At 38.2% G+C, this 16,553-nt stretch overlaps 1 protein-coding gene across 4 annotated transcripts in view; it reads right to left on the bottom strand.

Moving 5' to 3' along the window:
* The window catches only part of thrab (thyroid hormone receptor alpha b), a 159,248-nt gene extending 142,934 nt beyond the window's left edge, over window positions 1–16,314 (bottom strand). For all 4 annotated transcript variants that reach the window (XM_058405918.1, XM_058405919.1, XM_058405916.1 and 1 more), the window contains exon 1: window positions 15,931–16,314. The gene's annotated coding sequence lies outside the window, so the exon portion shown is untranslated. The remainder of the gene's footprint in view (window positions 1–15,930) is intronic.
* Between the last annotated feature and the right edge of the window lie 239 nt (window positions 16,315–16,553).

Raw genomic sequence — 16,553 nt, 5'->3', positions numbered from 1 at the left:
TATTTTTGTAAATATAATTTTTTTTTTTGCATTTCATTTCTTCTTCTAATTGTATGAGGGTCTTTATAACAAGTTTATTTAAAAAATAAATATATCATTTTATTAATTAAAAATTTAAATACATTTAAAAAATAATTAAAATATAATCAAATAATATATTTTAAATTCAGTTTAGACAATATTATAAATATTTTTATATTTTGTATCATTTTAGTCTTAATTACAATTTTTATAATACTTTACATAGAATTTTAAAATAGTTTTTAAATCATTTTATAGTCTTAATTACAATAATTACAATATCTTAAATGCAAATATGACAAGTAAATATTTCACACCAAAATAAAATGCATCTTAAATATAATAATACATTTTTAATCATTTTCAGATTTTAAAAATATTTTATTTTTGATAACAAAAATGTTTAATTTAAAAAAAAACCTATAATGTTTTTTTAATAAAAAAATAATCATTTTCATTTTGATAATAACCTTTCAAAATATGATCAATATATTACATTTTTCTGATTTTTTTAGTATAATAATTTTTCAAGAAATGTAAATAAATAAATTGAAAATTGTGTCATTCTTTAAATGATTAAAAAATAAATTGCTGTGGTATAAAAAAGGAATCATCAGACCAAACCATTACTGATTATAATTTTATTAATTGACTATCTTCATGTTTCTATCATATGTTTAACATGATAAAGTTAGTGAAAAACTGTATTTAAAATTACTAGCAATCCTGTGATTGATTGGTTGATTGATTTTCTTTATTTTTATCTGTATTTTTAATTTATTTTAATTTTATTTTTTGAACCTTCTCGTCTGTATCCCATCTGAGTACTAGTTCTTCGTCCAGCACTGGTGCTTGTTTGAAACTCGTACAGTGGACAGTGGATTGTGGATGCTGGTGTGTGTGTGTGTGTGTGTGTGTGTGTGCGCGAGTGTGTAGGGAGCAGAAAATAAATCCCAGCTGTAGAGAACAGAGAAAAGCTTTCTGTAGACTTCCAGCACATCAGATTGTCTTCAGTTAGGGAACACAGACCCATGTGAAGGAGGCTGCTGGATTCTGTTACTGTTACAGTTTACTTCAGAAAAATGAGCCTGAGCTCATCCATAATAAAGTGGCCCTTATAATATATTTATCCTATTAAACTCTTGTTGCTGTAATTACTTCAGTTAATTATTGTATCAAATGACTAGCCTCATTAAAATAAATGCAGTGTTTATATCTCTACAGTATAACCGTAGGATTCTGCGTTCTGATTGGTCAGAAAGCGTGGCTGCATTTAGAACAGCAGCACTCGCACTACCGCAGCAGGAAACCACAAAACTGTTTCTATAGTAACAGCTCATCCACAGCCACTTGTACAATGTACACAAGACTACATCCAAGACTAATCACAAACGTGAGAATTCTGTATATGGGGTATATTCTGTTTATTTCGGTTTCTGGAAGGAGTCTCCAGTGTCAGAGCTCAGTGACATCTTCAGGACAGAGGAGTTTAAGGCTCTGGAGATTCTTCACAACAGAACAAGATGTTAGAGTTCTTACCAAGAATCACACAAAACCACAAGGGTGTAGCTTCAGTCCCTCACTGTGTTGGAAACATTCTATCTCTCTCTCTCTCTCTCTCTCTCTCTAGTTTCTCATTATTCTCTCTCTCTAGTATCTCCTTAGTGTATCTTCTCTCTCTCTACATCTCTCTCTCTCTCTCTTTCATCTCTGTCTAGTCTCTCTTTATATTCTCTTGTCTCTCCATAGTGCCTCTTTTGTCTCTCTCTCATCTCTCTAGTCTCTCTTTATTCTATCTCTAGACTCTCTAGTGCCTCTTTTGTATCTATCTCATCTCTACTCTCTCATCTCTCTAGAGTTTATCTATTCCCTCACTCTCTTGTCTCTCTCTAGTGTCTTTCTCGTCTCTCTAATCTATCTCTCATCTATCTAGTCTCTCTCAAGTCTCTCTCTAGTGTCTCTCTCTCACGTAAATCATCTCTCTAGCCTATCTCTAGGCTACTTATGAACCAATATAAGCTCTTGAAGTACTAAGTGTCTGCTTTCATATGAGCTTCATATTAACCTCCAGTGTGGAGTGAGACAGGACAAAGACACTCATTGAGGAACATGGACACAACTAAACAGGAGCAACCTCCATTTTTTGGCCTCTGGGAAAACGTTTTTGTCAACAAAAAAATGCAATTGTTGGCAAACTGCTGTAAGAGAAATAAAACACTCCAGGATATTCTAAATAGGAAAATAATGATATCTGCATGTGTCACGCTGCATCTTCCCAACCCACTGTAGATTATTTTCCAATAACAGCAGACCCCCAAGGCGTTTATCTCTCACTTTCGGCCCCTCGCTCTTTTTCCCTTCTCCTCCTTTAATTGAGTTTGGAGTGAAAACAGAAAGCTTTCGTTCTGTATATTGAATCTGTTTAATCGTCTTCAGATGAAATATAATAACACGTCTTAACGGCTTCCAATTTAAAGCCCCGCCCCCTTTTTTATGACGGACGGCAGAAATCCTCCTAGCCCTGTGAAACTCAGCACTTTCTGATTTTCATTCCAGACTCTCTCTCCTTCCTGAAGCTCTTCTAGAGCAGCGTAACCCACGCCATCACTGGTGCTTCATCTCTTGATATTTTACTGTGACACTGTGATATGAGACCGGCTCTGCACTCGGGATTTAGACCTCATTGGTAAATAAACTTCTGCTGAGGTGAAAGTTTAAAATGCAAATGTGTCGTTTCTTATCTGCTGCTGAAACACTTCATGTAGGTTCTTCACTACATAACGATGGAGTTCTTCACAAGAATCACATAAACCACAAGGGTGTAGCGCTTCAGTCCCTCATTATGCTCTTAAACATTCAAACTCTCTAGTGTCTCTCATCTCATCTCACTCTAGTCTCTGTTTATTCTCTCTCTCTAGTATCTCTCTAGTGTCTCTCTCATCTGTCTCTAGTCTCTCTCTAGTGTCTTGTGTCTCATCTCTCTCTACTCTCTCTCATCTCTCTCTAGTATCTCTCTAGTGTCTCATTCCCCTTTCTCATCTCTCTCTAGTCTCTGTCTATTCTCTCTCTAGTCTCTCTTTAGTGTCTCTTTTGTCTCTCTCTCATCTCTCTAGTATCTCATTATTCACCCTTTTGTGTCTCTCTCATATGTCTACTCTCTCTCATCTTTCATTAGTCTCTCTTTATTCTCTCTCTAGTATCTTGTTTGTGTCTCTCTGGTCTCTCTTTATTCTCTCTGTTTCTCTAGTATCTCTTTTGTGTCTCTCTCATCTCTCTACTCTCTTTCTCAACTCTCTAGTCTCTAGTCTCTCTTTATTCTCTTGCTAGTATCTTTCTAGTGTCTCTATTGTGTCTCTCTCATCTCTGTCTAGTCTCTCTTTATTCTCTCTCTAATATCTCTCTTGTGACTCTTTTGGGTCTCTCTTATCCCTCTACTTTCTCTCTAGTCTCCCTTTATTCTCTTTGTCTCTCTAGTATCTCCTTAGTGTCTCTTTTGTCTCTCTCATCTCTCTTTAGTCTCTCCCCAGTGTCTCTTTCATGTCTCTCTCATCTCTCTACTCTCTCTCTCATCTCTGTCTAGTCTCTCTTCATTCTCTCTCTAGTATCTCTCTAGTGTCTCTTTTGTGTCTTCCTCATCTCTCAACTCTCATCTCTCTCTAGTGTCTCTTTTGTGTGTCTCTCTCATCTCTTTATTCTCTACTCTTTCTCTTCTCTCGCTAGTCTCTCTTTATTCTCTCTTTCATGTCTCTTTTTTCTATCTAGTCTCTCTTTAGTCTCTCTCTCTCTCTCGATGTAAATGTATGCTTTTAATCCGTTGCTGAAACACTTCATCTCTAAGTCGTACGATCTTCTGAAGACACGCGCTTTCCTGCTGTTCAGTTCACTGTAAGTTTTGAATAATTCATGAACCTCTTTAAGACGAATAACGAAGCGATAAGAGTTTATCAGGCTAATTATTAGTGCTCTGTTGTGTTCCTGTGCGCGTTATTTTCCCTCTCGGTGGTTGAAGAGAAGTCTATTTTCAGCCTGTTCTGTTAAAACCCACGAGCCGGTCAAGACAGAGGTTAATACAGAACCTGGACAAACCTGTGATCATTGGGGGGGGGGGGGGGGGGTTGTTGTATTAATTCAGTGATTATAGAAAATCAGGTCCAACTTTCTCACATTTCTATGGCAACAGCTATAGCCGATGTGTTAAGGAGATGTTTACATTTACATATTACATATATAATATATTTACATATATTTACGCATCCGGCTCGTGCTCTATAGAAACGTTACAGGCGTCTACGTCGCTATAGAAACAGTAACGAACCAAAAAGCCGCCGAAACTGCTGGAAATACTATCCGAGCTTCTCTAGTCTCTTTCTAGTCTCTTATCTCTCTTCTCTCTCTAGTCTTGCTCTAATCTCTATCTAGTCTCTTGTCTCTCTAGTATCTCTCCAATCTTGCTCTAATCTCTATCTAGTCTCTTGTCTCTCTAGTATCTCTCCAATCTTGCTCTAATCTCTATCTAGTCTCTCGTCTCTCTTGTCTCTCTCTCTTCTCTCTCTAGTCTTGCTCTCATCTCTCTCTCTCTTCTCACTCTAGTCTCCCATATCTCTAGTTTCTCTCTAGTCGCGCTCTAGACTCTCACCTCTAGTCTCGCACTAGTCTTTCTCTATATTCTCTCAAGTTTCTCTTCTCTCTCACTAGTCTTACAAAAATCTCTACCTAGTCTCTCATCTCTCTAGTCTCGCTCTAGTCTTTCTCTATTTTCAAAGTGCGTGTACGATATATCACATGTAATAATGAACGTTAGCAGAAAAGCTAATGATATCTAATCATATATATATCTAGCAAATTACACCTTGAGAAAAGTTTCTGACGTGAGGTGCATCGAGATCTACACAAAATACACAATACAGAATTTACATCAGTGTCAACAAACCAAGCCGTGTGTTTGTGTGTGTGTTTGTTTGTGTGTGTGTTTGTGTGTGTGTTGTTGTAGTTGTGGCAGCGCTGCTGTGATCTCCTCATCCTCACAGCCTCTCCACCGAACCCCGTCCTCTGGCCTTCACCGGCTCGTCTCTCTGATTCATTTTAACAGCTGCTGCCAGCTTTGGCAGCGACTCTCGGAATCGCTGAATAAACGTGAGCCGGTTTCATGCAGCACTCAAATCAAAGGCTATGTGTGCAGTCTCCCTTCTGTGTTTTTTTTTTTTTTTAACTGTTGGACTCGCTGTTTGGTGCAGCCTGTTTCCTGTTAAGGGGCCCGCGAGCTTGAGATAAAAATCAAAGTGGTTTCTTGAGTACAATCAGTCACTACACCAGTGTGTGTACGCTCTGAGGCTGGCCATTGTGTTGTGTTCTGCTGTTCAGTGAATTTTTAACATACATCACTTTGTAATGGTTGCCATGGTAACGTTTATGGAAGGAGTCTCCAGTGTCAGGGTTTAGTATCAGTCTGAACTAAAGCTCTAACATCTTCAAGACAGAAGAGTTCACACTTTCTCGGTAACATGACAAGCTGGAACTCTGTGTGTGTGTGTGTGTGTGTGTGTGTGTGTGTGTGTGTGTGTCAAACTGCATTTGTTCAAGTCATTACTCACAGGAAAGCCTTAACAAGAATCACACAAACCATAACAGTGTAGAGCTTACATTCCTCATTATGCTGTTAAACACTCAAACTCTCTCTCTCTCTCTCTCTCTCTCTCTCTCTCTTTCTAGTCTCTCTCTCTCTCTCTCTTTCTAGTCTCTCTCTCTCTCTCTACATATATATATATATATATATATATATATATATATATATATTTCTCTAGTCTCTCTCTCTCTCTCTTTCTAGTCTCTCTCTCTCTCTCTCTCTCTCTCTCTCTTTCCTCTTACTCTGGTCTCTTTGTAGTCTCTCATCTCTTTAGTTTCTCTCCAGTCTCACTCTAGTCTCTTGTCTTTAGTCTCGCACTAGTCTCTCTCTCTAGTCTCTCAATTTTCCTCTCTCTCTCTCGCTCTAATCTCTATCTAGTCTCTTGTCTCCCTAGTCTCGCTCTAGTCTCTCTCTAATCTCGACCTTTCCCTCTTGCCTTTACATTGGTACACATTTGAACAGACCTTTCAAAGCTTAAATGTTTATGCTAACCACACCATCAACGCCACCGCGCTAGTCCCTGCACATACTGTATGTTGTATTTCTCGCTGGAAAATGATGAGTGGGGGGGGGCATTCTTAGAAGCTAAAAGCATTAACGTTATCACTCTCTCTACATCAGCGCGACGCACCGCCGCTAACTTCTCACATGAATTTCACAAACTGCAGCACGGCTAATACTTCAGCTAATATTTCACTATCAACATGTTTAATGTGTTAAGTGTAAACACACAGCGGAGTGGAATTGATGTAAGAATGTAAAGTGGCACTAAAGTCCATTAGCGGTGTCGTAACGGCCAGTTTTACCGTAAACCGCTTCACGCCAAGACCATCTACTCGACAGGAAGGAGCTGAGAGACGACTGGGCGTGAGGGTTTCCCTGAAAGAAAGGTCCAGGCTGGAAGACGGTGTATGAGAAGCGTTAACCCCTGAGAGCCCTCTTTCACCACAAATCACGCTCGAGTCTTCCCGGCGCCCTTTTCCTCTCCAAGCTCATTAGTCTCTACCCCCCACCCCCCCACACCGGGCTGAAAGTGACGCCTCCATTAGCGCAAAGCTGTTTGATTTTCTGCCAAATCTCCCTTCATCCATTTCAGTGCACATTATCTACTGAAGTTATTACTAAAGATAATATTCCAAATGGTGGAAATGTAATAGGCTGTCTGGCAAACCGTTAGAGCCGGAGTGCTGCAAATCAATTATCGGGTCTGCTTTATGGACGCGCCGAGCCTCTGTCTGAGGCGGCCGCCTTAATCCGAGTCGGGCAAATTCCAGCTTTATGGATGCGACTTATGAACTGGTATTGACCTGCGAACTGACTCACTGCCTGCACCAGATTAAGAGACACGACAGCATCCTGTACTTATTACACATATTAGCGAAATTAGGGATGAACGCGATATGAACTGATTCAGCCAAAAAATGGAGTTTCCTCCTGATTGGTTGTGTCCATGTTCATCACTGAATGTCTTTGTCATGTCCCACTCCACAGTGGTGGTTAATATGAAGCTCAAAATAAAGTAGACACTCAGGAATTTGTAGTGTTTCAGAAGGATTTTGTTTTTTTCCTTAGCCTACTAGGAGCAATATATTCATAGAAAAGTTCCAAGAGTTTCATTACACAATTTATTTTCCCTTCTTTTCAGTCTGTAGAAATTCACATCAGCTTATTTAAAATTGATAAAAAAAATCTAAAATGCTAGAAAATAAAATCTCTGAAATTTGTAATGTTTTCCTCGAATTTTGCGACAGACGCACAGAAAATTTCGATATTTTTCTCAGATTTTTTACCTCAGATTTTCCACAGTTTCGGGCTGAGACTTTACTGTTAGGAGTTTAGATGAAAAATGCTAGACTTGTGATTTCGCAATTTTAAGTTTTCCACAAAAAAAAAAAAACAAACACAAAAAATAGTCCACAAGTTGTATCACAAATTTTTTGAAAAATCAAAACAAAAAAAACTCTGCACATCCTGGAGTGTCTGTTTTAAATATCATGGATTTAAATTAATTTAAATAAATAAATAAATAAATAAATAAATAAATAAACACTGGAAGGCTTGTAAGACATAACACAAGGGGGCGCTATGGCTGCAAACCACACAGATTTTAGAGTAAAATTACACGTAAACACGTAAACAAAATTCAGGACAATTTTTAAAACTTTGGACACAAAATACACCATCAAGAATGAGTAGAAAATGTGAGATTATTAGAAATAATATCTAGTACAAATATTTGGGGAAAAAATGAAATTTAAAAAAATTAATTGAGATCACAGAGGTCTAAAGATGCTATTACTTTGTTTAAAATTTTTTTTAAAAAATCATGAGAACAGTTCTCATGACATGATGTACAGTTCCAGGTTGGAGCTTTTAAAAATAAATAAATAAATAAAAAATTAACGTCCAGGAAAATTTGTTTTAAATTGCTGCTCTTTGACATCAGTGAGTGCTTTCAGAGCCTTTAAAAGCTCCAACTGCTCCAAACCGCAGAACGATAAAACTATGTGAGCTGGTTCTTCCTAGCCGTCCACACAGCACTGAAAGATTTAATACCCCGGGGGTCTTTATGATGTTGTGCTTCACTGTGAGAAGTTAAAACTTTGGGCTGCTGAAAATAGCTACAAAATTGAACTCTGTTAAAGAAAAACAAATAAAATAAGCGGCTGGGTGTAGATCTGAGATCGGCGTCTCAGACCCAGCGACCGGACGACACGCCCCCAACCCCCCAAGGACGTGAGCTGGACATTTTACAGAGAAATTAAATTATCACAACATCGAAGCAGAAGTGCAGCAGCTCGACATCACTGTGGAGTTACAGCTCTTAATAATCTCAGAGAGCGAATACGACAAGAGCTTCTCGCTTACACGGCCTGATAACAGCTGCTTTGTGTCTTATTATTTTGCAGCTTGAGGCTTTTGAGCTACTCTAGAGTGTGTGTGTGTGTGTGTGTGTGTTGGCTCTCATACTCCAGGAAACCACAGTCATGCAGGAGCAACCGCCTGATCTTGACGGGCGACGAAGCATCAAAGAGCCTCAGAGTGACTGAAACGAAGAGTCTGAAGATTCCGGAAGAAGTGGAATGAAACGCTTGATTCACGCCGGACACGTGGCGGTCAGACGTCTGATCAGATCACGTTAGGATTTTAATCGGTTTTAACAACCCCAGTAATCGATAATCGGTTAGAACCAGGAAGGTTTACTACGTTTCTAACGTTTTTTTTTTTCTTTGAGCGAAGAGTGAGCGAGTGTTCTCAAATCTGATTGGTCGGAATTATACGTTATCGTTTCCATAGCAACCGCTAGTTCACTGAGGTGATCTAAGACTGGTTTAAAAAACATTTTTTTGTTAAATTACTTTCATAAAAATTTGCTTAATGTTACTAATTTCATGAGGAGGTTTGTGCCTGCTGCTGAAAATTGCTGACTTTTAAAATGTAAAAATTTAAAACAAAAACACAGCGTTAAAATATTTTTAGACCTAAAATAGTACTTTTTGCCTCCAAGTAATATCCAAGAAAAAATCGGCCAGTGTTGATGATATTATGATCAGTCAATCTGATTAAATTAACTGTAAAGTGTTTATTTTATCTGAGAATTGTTTTTTTTTACAAAAACAGCAGAAATGAGAGAAAGTGAGAGAGACTAGACAAAAAAGTGTGAGTGAGACTAGAGAGTGAAAGAGACTAGAGAGAGACGTGAGAGGCTAGAGAAAAAAAGTGTGAGTGAGACTAGAGAGTGAGAAAGACTAGAGAGAGACTAGAGAAAAAAGTGTTAGAGTGAGAGAGACTAGAGAAAGACTAGAAAGTGAGAGAGGCCAGAGAAAAAAAAGAGTGTAAGATTAAGACTAGAGAGTGAGAAAGACTAGAGAGAGACTAGACAGAGTCAGAGAGAGTAGAGAGAGTGAGAGAGACTAAAAGGAAGAGAGAGACTCGACAGTAAAACAGACCAAAAAAGGGGGGAAAAAAGCGGGAAATAATGAGGGAGAGACTAAACAGGAGAGCAAGAGAGAGAGAGAGAGAGAGAGAGAGAGAGAGAGAGAGAGAGAGAGAGAGAGAGACTAAAGAGAAAAAAGAGTGTGAGAGAGACTCGAGAGTGTGTGAGAAAGAGAGAGAGAAAGACTGAAGAGTATGAGAGAGAGAGACTGGTAAGAGAGTAAGAGACACTAAACAGAAGAGAGAGACTAGAAGGGAAACAATAGAGAGTAAAAATAAGAGAGAGAGAGAGAGAGAGAGAGAGAGAGAGAGAGAGAGAGAGAGAGAGAGGAGTCTAACTGAAGAATCCTGTAACTGTGATTTTAAAATTTCAAGAAATTTCTACAAAAATAAATGTAAAAAAATAGAAAAATAATTGAAATGACCACAAAAAACTCCTAAAAACACACTAATATTAGTTTCACTTTCCCTTTTTTACGGCAAAACAAAATATTAAATAAAATAATAATCAATTTTTTTAAAGTTCAGCACAGATTTTAATTGGTTTTACTGGAATTTTTTCTGCAAATTTGTATATCCATATATTATCATATCCACGCTCTCTCTCTTTACACTGAAACATGTCTGCTTTTAAAACACAAACGCCCGAATGAATAAAAATAACACATTCATTCATTCACACACACACCCACCCACACACACACCCACACACACACACACACACACACACACACACACGGTCCAGAGCCCGATGATGTCTTCATCACACCAGTGAAAGTGATATGAAGCGAGAGGACGATACATTTTCAACACTCGTACTCAATCTTTCAGCAGCTGTTCCTTCACGTTTTATTGCTACGGTGTGTAATAAAAGCGGAGTAGAAGTGTGTGTGTGTGTGTGTGTGTGTATGTTGGGGGGCAGCAGAAGAGAGGAAAGAGAGCTATCCGTACCGCACGGCTCGTTAGGTTTAGGAGCTCGATCCAGATTCTTTAATCCCGGCAGAAAAACATATCAGCGCTTATTTAAGAGCTTGACGTGATTTTTTCATTGTTAATAAATTTCTGAGAAGGATTTTTAATTCCGGCCGCTGAAGCTGAGAATCCGTCGCAGAACTCATTCCTGTCTGTGTTTTAACAGCACAAGTGGTTCCTCACCTTCCTGAGTGTGAGCTCTCAGCGTATATCAGCGGCACGTGTTGAGCAGCGTTTGTTAACCCGACTTCTGCGAGTGTGTAACGAGATTGGGGATGTGTGACGGCAGACGGCGAGGCTGAACTTTGAAACGTTCAGGACGTTGACTGCTGATAAGGAGAGCTGCTCTCACTGCTGTGGAGGAGGACTGAATTTATCAGCACACAAACGACCTCCTGGGCCAGGGGCAAAAACACACCATACACTGTATGCTTTACAGAGAGAAAGAGAGAGAAAAAAGAGAGAGAGAGAGAGAGAGAGAGAGAGAGAGAGAGACTAAAGAGGAGAAAGAGAGACTAGAGAGAGTGAGTGAGAGAGACTAAAAAGGAGAGAGAGACTAGAGAGAATGAGAGAGAGAGAGAGAGAGAGAGAGAGAGAGAGACTAGAGAGAGAGGGACAGAGTGGGGGAAGTTGCTACAATAATCTGTGATTTTATTAAACAATTAAAAATGAGTTTGTGTGAAATTCTCTAGGAGCAAATAAACATCATGTCAGCTCGCTCAAAACGGAGAATAATAAGATGTATTAATCACAATCCTTTACTAATAATCATTATTCCTCGTTAATATCTCGATAATAACCGATAATATCATGTTAACGCTTCCATGGTAACAACAACTTCCTCTTGTACGGCGTGTAATGTAATCACTGATACGCTGAAGTTTGATAAAGTTTTCCTTAACAATCAGAGTGTGAAGCTGACAATTTCTATTTATTTATTTATTTTTGGACACAGGACAGTCTTCAGGACTGTGAGGTTAAATGACAACAAAATTTCTTCACAAATATATCTAAAAAAACCCAGATAAACCTGGATCTCTTCGATCGTGGATCACCTCTTATTAGAGAAACTCTCTAATTTAAACTATTAAATTTTTAAAAAGGCAGATATTTTTAAATTTGTTAAAAGAAAGTGAATATTCTCGTTACATCACCGGTCAAAATCTTTACATGCTACTTTCATTACTTGTTTTTTTTTTTTTTTAATTTAACAATTTTATTTTTTTTAAATATTTTTTATTGAAATTAGTATAATTTTTACATTTTATATATATATATATATATATATATATATATATATATATATATATATATATATATATATAAAATGTAAAAATTATACTAATTATATATATATATAAAAATTATACTAATTATATATATATATATATATAAAATTGTTTTTTTTTTAATCCTAGGTTTCCACTGTAAGAGCTGACCGGGTCAAACAGATGAAAATGACTCTGGCTCTAAAAATTAGAAAACTCTCTGTCAAATAATCGGATAAATGAATAATTAAATAAATAAATAAATAATTTCCTCATAACATCAAGTGTAGGATTATTATTCCTTAAATACTGAATGAACGACACCTTGTCTCCTGTCTCATTTCTTCTCCTAATCTCTCCTCATGTCCTGTATAATCTAGGATTATTAGAGTTACCTTTACAACAAAAAACATTTCTCACTATCATGCAAGCCGAGTGAGTTCCTTAGGAGTCACGGATATATAGACATAATAAACAGTATTTTCCATGGGAGTGGATGGGATTGGTTGGAATTCCTTCCAGAGCACACAGCTGTGGGATATATGTATATATATATATATATATATATATATAATATTACGGTGGAAACCTAGTATTTAAATAAAAAATAATGCAATAAAATTAAGAAATTGTATAAACTTGTAAAATATAAAACATACATAAAATTAAAAATTTTTAAAAATCTAAAATTCTAAAATTCCAAAAATAAAATAAAAATAATAAAAAACAAATTCTACAATTTGATAAAAAAAATAAAAATATATATAATATTTAAAAAATATATAATTTTCAATGAAAAATATAAAAAAAAAATAAAATGGTTAAATAAAAAAAACAAGTAATGAAAGTAGCATGGCATTATACATATATATATATATATATATATATATATATATATATATTATTTTTAATCCTTCTAAAAACCAGCAGCTCACACCTTTGTTGTGAAAGGACATGTCCACCCTCGCTAAACAAAGGTGTGAAACATTTGACTATGAAAAGATTGGAAACGTTGGAACTAATAGCAGGTATGAATCATTAACGCTTCAGCAAGAGGCTTTCTGGCTAATAACCTAATGAGAATCTGTACATTTACACGCACACGGCACGTACAGACACGTCACGTCAATGTCACATCAATGTCACATTAAACCGCCGAAATTCTAAGGCCATTAAGACTGATGCTTATATAGAACGTCGTTAAAAATAAAACAATTATGTTTAAAAGAAAAAAAGAAACGCTTTTACACAGATAGGAGAGAGAGAGAAAACTAAAGAGACAGAGAGAGAGACACTAAAGAGACAAACAGAGAGAGAGAGAGAGAGAGAGAGAGAGAGAGAAAGACTAAAGAGACAAACAGAGAGAGAGAGACACTAAAGAGACAAACAGAGAGAGAGAGTCTGATAGAGAGAATAGAGAGTGTGAGAAACTAAAGAGACACTAAAGAGAGAGAGAAACTAAACAGAGAGTGAGACTAGAGTGTGAGACGGGACATCACAGACCAGAGGGGAAGACAAGACGGAGGTGAAGACTCACTTTTTTTTCCCAGCATGCATTTTGTACAGCTTGGAAAATACCAGCAGAGGTCACATGTTCTCAGTGACAGGTCACGCCAGGACAGAGCGGGGAAAAGAGCGAGCTGTGCACATGTCTGATGCTCTCACATCACTCTCACATGACCGACACTCTTGCATGACCGACACTCTCACATGTCTGACACTCTTGCATATCTGACACTCTCACGTCTGACACTCTCGCATGACCGACACTCTCGCATGTCTGACACTGTCGCATGTCTGACACTCTTACATATCCGGTACTCTCGCATGACCGACACTCTTGCATGACCGACACTCTTGCATGGCCGACACTCTTGCATGGCCGACACTCTTGCATGTCCAACGGTAGCTGTCTTTGGTTCAAGACGATATGTTCTATCAACAGCGTCACGGTGGACGCAGCAGATCAGAGCTCATTACACAGCAGAGAGGGGATTTATCTCGTCTCCATGACGATGTACAATTGTAGTGTGAGGAAATACAAAGTCTACAGAAACACCTATCCTTACCTGTGTGTGTATAGAATACGTGAATGTGTCTGTTTTCTCAAGGTGTGTCTCAGTTCTTAGCATATATATTAATAGAATAAGATAAATATGTGGGGTAGAGCAAACAAACTGACAGTAAATTCAAATCACTCACACACACACACACACACACACATATACATATATATATATATATATATATATATATATATATATATATATATATATATATATACATATATATATATATATATATATATATATATATATATATATATATATAGAGAGAGAGAGAGAGAGAGAGAGAGAGAGATTTCTGTTGATGCATGCTGACTATAATGAGTTTATTATATAGCTTTATTATATACCTTTATATATATGTATATTTATACTGGCGTCTGCTGACTCATGCAGTAATCCATCAGCCAATCACACGGCAACATGCTGCATTACATCACACAGATACGGGTCAAGAGCGTCCATTAAAGTTCACATCAAAGCTCAGATTAAGGGGAAAATGTGATCTTGGTGATCTCTGATACTTCAGAAACTGCTGATCTGCAGAGATTTTCACACACAGCCATGTCTAAAGTGGCGTGAAAATCAAAAGACGTGCAGCGAGGGGCAGTGGTGTGTGTGTGTGTGTGTGTGTGTGTGTGTGTGTGTGTGTGTGTGTGTGGAACTCAATTCATCACTGCTTAGGAGCGGAGAGAAGAAGAGCATCACAGATCATCAAACATACCTATCTGTCTATCTATCTCTGTCTATCTATCTATCTATCTATCTATCTATCTATCTATCTATCTATCTCTCTGTCTGTCTGTCAATCTATCTAACTATCTGTCTATCTGTTTATCTATCTGTCTGTCTGTCTATCTCTCTGTCTATTTATCTGTCTGTCTGTCTGTCTGTCTATCTATCTGTCTATCTATAAGTTTAGGTCATGTCTACTTCTACTTTGGGTTAATACAAGTATGAATATGTCACACACACACACACACACACACACACACACAGTACACCAATATTCTCAGTACAGCAGTGACACTGACATGATGTGTGTGTGTGTGTGTGTGTGTGTGGTATGAGTGTACCAGGTGTAATTCGTTTGTTCAACAAACTGGCCAAAAAAACAGCTACTGCAGTCAGAAACACGCTAATAAGGACAAAAAACAACAACAAACACACGTTATACATGTATATAGGCGTGTGTGTGTGTGTGTGTGTGATAAAATGTAGTATGTCAGGAACACAATGTTTAAATCCCCAACAACAACAATTAACAAAAATAACACCACACACGAACACACACACACACAGATCTGGTTTGTAACACACATTCTGAGAGTGTATCAGCTGCCCCATCATGCAGGTGCACTCTACAGGTGTAGGGTTTTCTGTTTTCTAAGAACACACACACACACCTTTAGTAGGCAATAGTGCAGGGAACAGAGCGGAATCCCGCACGTGCAGGCGATGTTGTGAACATTGTTGCCAAACTTAGAAATTTTTTTCTAATGTATTGCAAGCTGCAGGTTGTGTTAAGAAACATTGTTTACAGGTGGCAGTGCATTCCCGGGGTCTGACCTTACACTGTGTGTGTGTGTTAGAGAGAGAGAGAGAGAGAGAGAGAGAGAGAGAGAATGGGGTTAAGCTGTTTTCCTAGTGCACATGGCGCGAGCTCCACTTCATCTATCATGGATTAAAAAGAGAAATCCAAAGAGGTGGAAAATCGCGCGGTGTGTGTGTGTGGTTTAAACTAGTACAGCAGTGCGTTTTCTAAACACTCAGCTTGTTTTGTACGTCCAATTAAAAATATAAAATGCAAGTCCAGAGAGCTGGAAAATCACGCGCGCGCTCGCGTGTGTGTGTGCCAGTTTAGGAGTTTAGGGTAAGGCTTGCTAGCCAAGCTGCTAGCATGCATGCTAAGTACTGTCAAAAACCCCAAGGCTGGCGCGAGCGCCCGTGCACTCAAAGGGAGTTGATAAATAAGCTCGCGCGTGCACGTGCGCGCGCGTGTGTGTGTGTGTGTGTACAAGTAGGAAAGAGAGAATCGACTCACCGCGTGAAGAAGATCCGAGTGTTTTCCCAGCAAGGACGACTCTAAGACAAGAGGTTATAGGGAAGTGTAAGTGTGTGTGTGTGTGTGTGTGTGTGTGTGTTCCGTCCCCGTATCCAGAGAGAGAGAGAGAGTGCGCTGTATTCTATCTCGCGAGGCTCAGGGTGCGGCGTGCCGACACTTCGGTGTGTGAAATAAACGTAGCAGAGAGATCGAAAGTCAGTGTGTCTGTGTGTGTGTCTATATGTGTGTGTGCGTGTGTCTGTGCTCGCTTTCTCCTTCTCCTTCTTCTTCTTCCTCTTCTTCTCCTCCTTCTTCTTCTTCTTACTGGGACGTGAAGCGAAGTGAAGAGAGGCGCGTGAGTCGCTCCTCCCTCCGCGCGCTCATGTACAGTACAGTGTACAGCGCGCGCTCTATAAAGCAACTCTATAAACCAAATACCGCTCTCTACAGGACTAACACTGCAACATGAACACACACACACACACATTAAACCTGTCAAATTAACCAATAAAGCCCTAGGCTGCACGCTGTCACCTCATTTCATCTCTTTTTTAAGAATTTTAATAAAACCTCATTCAATAATTGTTTTTTTTTATACCATGTGGAATTCTAAGTATCAGTTA

Source organism: Hemibagrus wyckioides, linkage group LG13 (assembly GCF_019097595.1).
Source record: "Hemibagrus wyckioides isolate EC202008001 linkage group LG13, SWU_Hwy_1.0, whole genome shotgun sequence".
Classification (NCBI taxonomy): domain Eukaryota; kingdom Metazoa; phylum Chordata; class Actinopteri; order Siluriformes; family Bagridae; genus Hemibagrus; species Hemibagrus wyckioides.
This window is presented reverse-complemented; position numbering and strand designations above follow the sequence as displayed.